Below are 9,413 nucleotides of genomic sequence, written 5' to 3' on the forward strand. Positions count from 1 at the left end.
TCTCATCACACCACATGACCTTCTCCCATTCCTCCTCTGGATCATCCAGATGGTCATTGGCAAACTTCAGACGGGCCTGGACATGCGCTTGCGTGCGCTGCAGGATTTTAATCCATGATGGCGTAGTGTGTTACTAATGGTTTTCTTTGAGACTGTGGTCCCAGCTGTCTTCAGGTCATTGACCAGGTCCTGACCTGTAGTTCTGGGCTGATCCCTCACCTTCCTCATGATCATTGATGCCCCACAAGGTGAGATCTTGCATGGAGCCCCAGACCTAGGGTGATTGACCGTCATCTTGAACTTCTTCCATTTTCTAATAATTGCGCCAACAGTTGTTGCCTTCTCACCAAGCGGCTTGCCTACTGTCCTGTAGCCCATCCCAGCCTTGTGCAGGTCTACAATTTTATCTCTGATGTCCTTACACAGCTCTCAGGTCTTGGCCATTGTGGAGAGGTTGGAGTCTGTTTGATTGAGTGTGTGGACAGGTGTCTTTTATACAGGTAACAAGTTCAAACAGGTGCAGTTAATACAGGTAATGAGTGGAGAACAGGAGGGATTCTTAAAGAAAAACTAACAGGCCTGTGAGAGCCGGAATTCTTACTGGTTGGTAGGTGATCAAATACTTATGTCATGCAATAAAGTGCTATTTAATTACTTATGGATCAAACAATGTGATTTTCTGGATTTTTTTTCTGGACAGTTGAAGTGTACCTATGATAAAAATTACAGACCTCTTCATGCTTTGTAAGTAGGAAAACCTGCAAAATCGGCAGTGTATCAAATACTTGTTCTCCCCACTGTATATCCCGCCAATAGAATCCCCATACTTTAAAGATGACAGCTTCTCCATCCTAGAGTGGGATTTCAACCATTTCCAGGCTCAGGGACATGTAGTAGTTTGTGGCAACCTAAATAGTGTAAAGTACTTGGTGTAAAGTGGTGTAAAGTACTTAAGTAAAAATACTTTAAAGTACTACTTAAATACTTTACTTTACTATTTATAATTTTTACAACTTTTACTTCTACTTCACTACATTCCGAAAGAAAATGTTGTACTTTTGCTCCATACATTTTCTCTGACAACCAAAAGTACAGAATGGAAAATAGTCAAATTCACTCACCTATCAAGAGAACACGTGGTCATTCTACTGCCTCTCGTCTGGCGGACTCACTAAACACAAATGCATCTTTTGTAAATAATGTCTGAGTGTTGGAGTGTATCCGAAAATGTTAAAAATCAAGACATTTGTGCCGTCTGCTTTACTAAATAATAGGAATTTTAAACGATTTATACTTTTACTTTTGATACTTAAGTATTTTTTTGCAATTACATTTACTTTTGATACTTAATAAATATATTTTACTCAAGTCGTATTTTACTGGTCTACTTTCACTTATAATTGAGTAACTTTCTATTAGCTCATCCCTTGGCAGTAATACTGCAGCTTACTTTATCACTGACCTCAACCCAGAGTCTTTCAGAGCGTTCACAGTCAGCCCACTAACACCCCTACCAGATCACATCAAAATCATAGTCCACCTGAACAGAGCAAAGGAACTGCACACTATTAAGAAATGCTATAGATGGAAGGAAAGTAGTGTAGAAACCTGCCAAATAACAATTAGACAACAACAAATTCAATCCATTTTAAACAACTTCCTGGACAAAACATTCCACTGTAATAGTGAAAGGGTAAACTTTGCAGTAGAAAGCCTAAACAAGTATATTTGACCTTTCAACTTCCCTATCACATCTAAAAATGTCAAGTAGACAACATTAGAAAATGAACAACAAAGACAGATGGTTTGATGAAGAATGCAAAAACCTAAGAAAGAAATTGAGAAACCTATCCAACCAAAAACATAGAGACCCAGAAAACCTGAGTCTAAGCCTTCACTATGGTGAATCATTAAAACATTACAGAAATACACTACGGAAAAAGAAGGAACAGCACGTCAGAAATCAGCTCAATGTAATTTCAGAATCCATAGAATCTAACCACTTCTGGAAAAATTGTAACACCCTAAACAAACAGCAACACAAAGAGTTATGTTATCTATCCAAAACAGAGATGTGTGGATAAACCACTTCTCCAATATTTTTGGCTCTATAACAAAACATATACATGATCAATTACAAATCTTAGAATCAGCTATTAAAGACCAGAACACACTGGATTCTCCAATTACATTGAATGAACTACAGTACCAAATACAAACCCTCCAACCCAAAAAGGCCTGTGGCGTTGATGGTATCCCAAATGAAATGATGAAATATACAGACCACAAATTCCAATTGGGTATAATTAAACTCTTTAACATCATCCTCAGCTCTGGCAACATCCCCGATATTTGGAACCAAGGACTGATCACCACAATCCACAAAAGTGGAGACAAATTTGACCCCAACAACTACCGGGGGATATCCGTCAACAACAACCTTGGGAAAATCATCTGCATTATCATTAACAGCAGACTTTCCTCAGTGAAAATAATGTACTGAGCAAATGTCAAATTGTCTTTTAACCAAATTACTGTACAACAGACCATGTATTCACGCTCCACACCAAAACAAAGGCAATGTCTTCTCATGCTTTTTGACTTCAAAAAAGCTTTTGACTCAATTTGGCATGACGGTCTGCTATACAAATTTATGAAAAGTGGTGTTGGGGAAAAAATACAATATTATAAAATCCAGGTACACAAACAACAAGTGTGCCACAGGGCCGAGGGGTGAGACAGGGATGCAGCTTATGCCCCACCCTCTTCAACATATATATCAACGAATTGGTGAGGGCACTAGAACAATCTGCAGCACCGGCCTCACCCTACTAGAAGCTGAAGTTAAATGTCTACTGTTTGCTGATGATTTGGTGCTTCTGTCCCCAACCAAGGAGGGCCTACAGCAGCACCTAGATCTGTCCCCAACCAAGGAGGGCCTACAGCAGCACCTAGATCTGTCCCCAACCAAGGAGGGCCTACAGCAGGACCTAGATCTGTCCCCAACCAAGGAGGGCCTACAGCAGCACCTAGATCTGTCCCCAACCAAGAAGGGCCTAGAGCAGCACCTAGATCTGTCCCCAACCAAGGAGGGCCTACAGCAGCACCTGGATCTTCTGCACAGATTCTTTCAGACCTGGGCCCTGACAGTAAATCTCAGTAAGACGGTGGTCACAAAATGAGGTGGAAACTGATCTGCACTTCCTAACCTATCAAATGTCTGACCATATTAGAGACACATATTTCCCTCAGATTACACAGAACTGCAAAGAATTAGAAAACAAATCCAATTTTGATCAACTCCCATATCTATTGGGTGAAATACAACAGTGTACCATCACAGCAGCAACATTTGTGACCTGTTGCCACAAGAAAAGGGAAACCAGTGAAGAACACAATTCATATTTCTGTTTATTTATTTCCACTTTTTTTACTTTAACTATTTGTACATCTTTACAACACTGTATATAGACATATTATGACATTTCAAATGTTTTTATTATGTAGTATGATTACTGTTAACTTTTCATTGTTCATTTCACCTTTGTTTATCCATTTCACTTGCTTTGGCAATGTAAACATATGTTTCCCATGGCAATAAAGCCCCTTGAATTGAATTGAGAGAGGGAGAACGAAAAAGAGAGACACAGAAAGACAGCCGGACAGACAGACCGAAAAAGCGTGATAGACGGTTAAACTCTGTGTCAAGGTGAGTGAACGATGACAGCAGAGCTGAGATTGGTAATTACCTGTCCCTTCCCCAGCTCAGCCTGTACTTTGTAAACACAGAGGGTCACAAAGATCCCATCCAACCACACTGCTTGAACTCTGACCCCTAGCTGTCTCTCTGCTCAACTCTTACCATGACATTTCGGAGTTCACCTGTCCGTCAGGTGTAGGCCACCCACTCTCTCTCTCTTTCTCAGCCTCCCTCTCTCTTTCTCGTTCATATTGCTCTCTCTGTATGTCTCTCGCTCTCCCTCTCCCTTCCTCGCTCGCCCCCTATCATCTCTCTTGCTTCTCTCTGTTTGCCCTTCAAAAATCTTGGCATATTAATCACTCAGCCGCCATAATCGTATGTTTCCCACTCCGGCGCTTTGATTTGATATGCAGATTCTTGAGTACCTTTATACGATTTACCGAGAAGCGAGAAAACATCTCCCTCCATCGTTGACCTTCGCCTATCCCCATGGCAACGACGTCTTAGCGCGATTGTTTCAGCGGCAAGTCAAGTGGGCCAATCCTTGGGTTTTAACTTGCCGCCGAAGATTTGTGTGTGTGTGTGAGTGAGTGAGTGTGTGTCTGCCGAAGCTTTTCAAAATCTAATTTAGGGGATTATCTGTCTATTGATTTTACTTAAAGTGATTTTTTTTAGCTGGTGTTATAAAGTAACAGTGATGAGACGACACACATACAGAGACACTCAGACACACACACAGACTAAGAAAGTAACAGTGAGAAGTCGTGGTGTTAGGCTTACTTCCTCTGAGAGGCTGGAGGAAGCTCAGCCGTCTTGCCTGGGAGAGCAGTGTGTGTGTGTGTTCATGCTGCATAGCTATCATCCTCATAAAGCATTAAAATTCCACTTGGTGCATTGAACTTGAACAGATTACCAGAGAAATGATTACCATGAAAGGATTACCATGAAATGATTACGTGAAATGATTACTGTGAAATGATTACCATGAAATGATTACGTGAAATGATTACTGTGAAATGATTACCACGAAATGATTACCGTGAAATGATTACCATGAAACGATTACCGCGAAATGATTACCATGAAATGATTACCATGTGATGATTACCGTGAAATGATTACCATGAAATGATAAGAAGACCACAGGAGTCCAACTAAACAGCACATAAATCCTAATATATATTGCAAGCTAATGCATTACAGGGCTAATGGGAAAACACTTGTGTCAAGTCGGTGACTAACGTTGCTCACTGCCTTTCAAAGTGTGTTGTTTTATGGGAGTCAACATTGTCAGACCTGCGCCTACATGTCGACTGCTTGAACTTTACAAAACATGAACTTCACTCTTCACCAACTTCATCATGTAGCCATCACCTGCATTGAGGGAGGCTTTATTGGTGACAATAAAGCACGAATGTAACCAAAGAAGACTGAAAAAAGAACCAGTTTGCCATGATTTATGTGTACAGTCGATATATACAAATAGAATGAGATATTTGAGACTCTCTCTCACTAAGTGATTGTACAATGCATAATATTACACTATGATTTCAGTATGTGAGTGTGTGATATGGGGGTCAGATACATTTCATTCAGTTCATTTCAACATTATATAGAAACATTTTATAAAACTATGGCAACACTGCCATTTTGATCTGAGCCTTGCTGTTGGGAAACCACATTACTGTCCGACTTTCAGGTGTCACAGATGCACTTCCTCTGACTTCACTCCTCCACTTTCGTCTACTGTCGGTTCCTTTAGCTTTACCACTCAAATGTGGCCGTTTAACATGAGCTTTTAGTGGCTAGCAGAAGCTAACAGAGGCTAACTCAAAGGCTAACAAGAATACATTAACATTAGCTGTTTTAGCGGCTAGCGGAAGCCAACAGAATATAACAGTTTTAAGCCTAGGTTGTCATGGTATGGTCAGTGACTCATTACCTAGTTAAATACCACACTCTTTGTGTGTGATGGTGTGTGTGTCTAATCTCCACTCACAGGCCACAGATCAAACAGTATGTCGCAGCTGCCTGGTCATCTCTTCCTAGGCCACCTTGGTGAGTGTGTGTGTGTCTGTCTGGGATCAAAACGGCTGGAGCTACCAGACGCCAAAAGTTGCCATGGCAATGAGCCAAACGGAGCATGTAAGGAGGAAGGAAGAAGATGGGGAGAGGGAGAAAAGGAAAGAAAGAAAGAGGGGAGGCGGAGAGAAAGGTAAGGGGAATATAGGAGAGAAGGGAGAGAAAGGAGAGGGGAATAAAGAGAGAAAGGTAGCTGGTACAGAATGGGAGGAAACAGAGAGAGGAAGTTGGTACAGAATGGGAGGAAACAGAGAAAGGAAGTTGGTACAGAATGGGAGGAAACAGAGAGAGGAAGGAAGTTGGTACAGAATGGGAGGAAACAGAGAGAGGAAGTTGATACAGAATGGGAGGAAACAGAGAGAGGAAGTTGATACAGAATGGGAGGAAACAGAGAGAGGAAGGAAGTTGATACAGAATGGGAGGAAACAGAGAGAGGCAGTTGATACAGAATGGGAGGAAACAGAGAGAGGAAGGAAGTTGATACAGAATGGGAGGAAACAGAGAGAGGAAGGAAGTTGGTACAGAATGGGAGGAAACAGAGAGAGGAAGGAAGTTGATACAGAATGGGAGGAAACAGAGAGAGGAAGGAAGTTGGTACAGAATGGGAGGAAACAGAGAGAGGAAGGAAGTTGATACAGAATGGGAGGAAACAGAGAAAGGAAGTTGGTACAGAATGGGAGGAAACAGAGAAAGGAAGTTGATACAGAATGGGAGGAAACAGAGAGAGGAAGGAAGTTGGTACAGAATGGGAGGAAACAGAGAGAGGAAGGAAGTTGGTACAGAATGGGAGGAAACAGAGAGAGGAAGGAAGTTGGTACAGAATGGGAGGAAACAGAGAGAGGAAGGAAGTTGATACAGAATGGGAGGAATCAGAGAGAGGATGGAAGTTGGTACAGCTGCATATGTTACAACTGACGTCATTTATATCGATATGTTGCCAAGAAACAATAACGAAGCTGGGGTAGATAACCGGTTGATCACACAGTGTGTGTGTGTGGACTGAATGGGTACCTTTATATAGAGGAACAGTGAAAGGATGCCTGCTGAGACAAACCCCTATAGGAGAGATAAGGAGAGAGACCTGACAGGGTCTATCCACAGGGTTACATCTGAGAGACTGGGCCTCACAGGAGTACATGAACTCTTTCTCACAAACACACACATACACACACACACACACACACACACACACACACACACACACACACACACACACACACATACACACAATCATACAATAATGAACTCACAACCAGATCAGAGTGGTGCTTAAACATTTTTTTTTTAATCAACATTTTTCCAAAGCAGGAATGTACTAGTTTTCCCGTCTCTGTAGGGGTGTGTTGGAGTATAAGAGGAGAGGAGGAGGTCGAGAGGGGTCATAGTGATGGGGGGAGGGGGAGGAGGGGAGGGAGGGAGGGGGACACAAAACCCATCTCACACATTAGTGTCCCAATACAGTCTCAACACGCCACGTACAAGAGCCAACTCGCTCTCTCTCGCCTCGCTAGCTATTGGCACAAAGAAACACACACCACACACCACACATCATCAGAGGGGTGAGGGAGGAGGTGGTGTGCGTTTTCACAAAACAGGAAACCTCTCTTTTTGATAGGAGGATCTAGCTAGCGTCCATGAGAAAAAGCACATTGAGAACAGTCCAAAGCAAACAGTGAAAGAGAGAGACAACCTGCTAGATAAACACTGACCGACATGAAAACTAAAAAGCTAGAGCTTTGAGTCCTGGAGGGAGCTTCTTCCCAGAGAGAAATAGAAGAGAGGGGGATGGAGAAGGAGAAGAGACAGACAAAACCACGTCATTTCAATGAAATTACGTTGAACCAACGTGGCATAGACGTTGAATTGACGCCTGTGCTCAGCGAAGGAGCCATTTCTTCAGAGTAGCAACTCCACAAATTCCAGAAAGAAAATTCAAGTGTTAATTTCTGTGGCAGTGGCCACCTTGGTCAAATAATGTAATTTCAGTGTCGGATGATTCCAGAATTCAGACACCAGAATAGAGTTTGTAGTTTATTCAGACACCAGAATAGAGTTTGTAGTTTATTCAGACACCAGAATAGAGTTTGTAGTTTATTTAGACAGCAGAATAGAGTTTGTAGTTTATTCAGACACCAGAATAGAGGTTGTAGTTTATTCAGACACCAGAATAGAGGTTGTAGTTTATTTAGACAGCAGAATAGAGTTTGTAGTTTATTCAGACACCAGAATAGAGGCTGTAGTTTATTCAGACACCAGAATAGAGTTTGTCGTTTGGCTTGAGGTTGTTTTTGAAAGTATATTCCTGTTGGTTGTTTATTTGTACTGTAGACAGGACAGACACATACACACAGACCAAGATGTTGGTAGAGTACACACAGACCAAGATGATGGTAGAGTACACACAGACCAAGATGATGGTAGAGTACACACAGACCAAGATGATGGTAGAGTACACACAGACCAAGATGATGGTAGAGTACACACAGACCAAGATGATGGTAGAGTACACACAGACCAAGATGTTGGTAGAGTACACACAGACCAAGATGATGGTAGAGTACACACAGACCATGATGATGGTAGAGTACACACAGACCAAGATGATGGTAGAGTACACACAGACCAAGATGATGGTAGAGTACACACAGACCAAGATGTTGGTAGAGTACACACAGACCAAGATGATGGTAGAGTACACACAGACCAAGATGATGGTAGAGTACACACAGACCAAGATGATGGTAGAGTACACACAGACCAAGATGATGGTAGAGTACACACAGACCAAGATGATGGTAGAGTACACACAGACCAAGATGATGGTAGAGTACACACAGACCAAGATGATGGTAGAGTACACACAGACCAAGATGATGGTAGAGTACACACAGACCAAGATGATGGTAGAGTACACACAGACCAAGATGATGGTAGAGTACACACAGACCAAGATGATGGTAGAGTACACACAGACCAAGATGATGGTAGAGTACACACAGACCAAGATGATGGTAGAGTACACACAGACCAAGATGATGGTAGAGTACACACAGACCAAGATGATGGTAGAGTACACACATACCAAGATGATGGTAGAGTACACACAGACCAAGATGATGGTAGAGTACACACAGACCAAGATGATGGTAGAGTACACACAGACCAAGATGTTGGTAGAGTACACACAGACCAAGATGATGGTAGAGTACACACAGACCAAGATGATGGTAGAGTACACACAGACCAAGATGATGGTAGAGTACACACAGACCGGGGAGAAACTTTCCCCAGATTTGGTCAATTTCTCTTAATACTTTCTAAGTTCAAAAAGTATAATGTGAACAGATAACACAGCATACAAATTATATGAGAGAGCAGTTGTCATTGTAACACATTTAACAGCAATTTTCCAAATGAAGCTTCTCCAACAGGCACATGAATAACACACACTTTGAGTGAAGCTTCTGGATCAAACACACCCCTGTTGAGCATGAGGGATATTTCAAAATATGGCACAGTATCTATTGTCTTCTATTTTGTGTGAGTACGTACGTATGTATTCAAAGGTTGTTGTGGCTGTGTTGGTCTAACACTTGTCTCAACAATACAGAGGCTAGCCTGTTCAACATCA

At 41.9% G+C, this 9,413-nt stretch overlaps 1 protein-coding gene across 2 annotated transcripts in view; it reads right to left on the minus strand.

Annotated features, from left to right (window-relative positions):
- Nucleotides 1-7,045: 7,045 nt before the first annotated feature.
- The window catches only part of LOC109884108 (ephrin-B2), a 29,563-nt gene continuing 27,195 nt past the window's right edge, over nucleotides 7,046-9,413 (minus strand). For both annotated transcript variants that reach the window (XM_031791950.1, XM_020476113.2), the window contains one exon: nucleotides 7,046-9,413. This exon is cut by the window's right edge and continues 3,458 nt beyond it. The gene's annotated coding sequence lies outside the window, so the exon portion shown is untranslated.

This window comes from Oncorhynchus kisutch, linkage group LG16 (assembly GCF_002021735.2).
Source record: "Oncorhynchus kisutch isolate 150728-3 linkage group LG16, Okis_V2, whole genome shotgun sequence".
Classification (NCBI taxonomy): domain Eukaryota; kingdom Metazoa; phylum Chordata; class Actinopteri; order Salmoniformes; family Salmonidae; genus Oncorhynchus; species Oncorhynchus kisutch.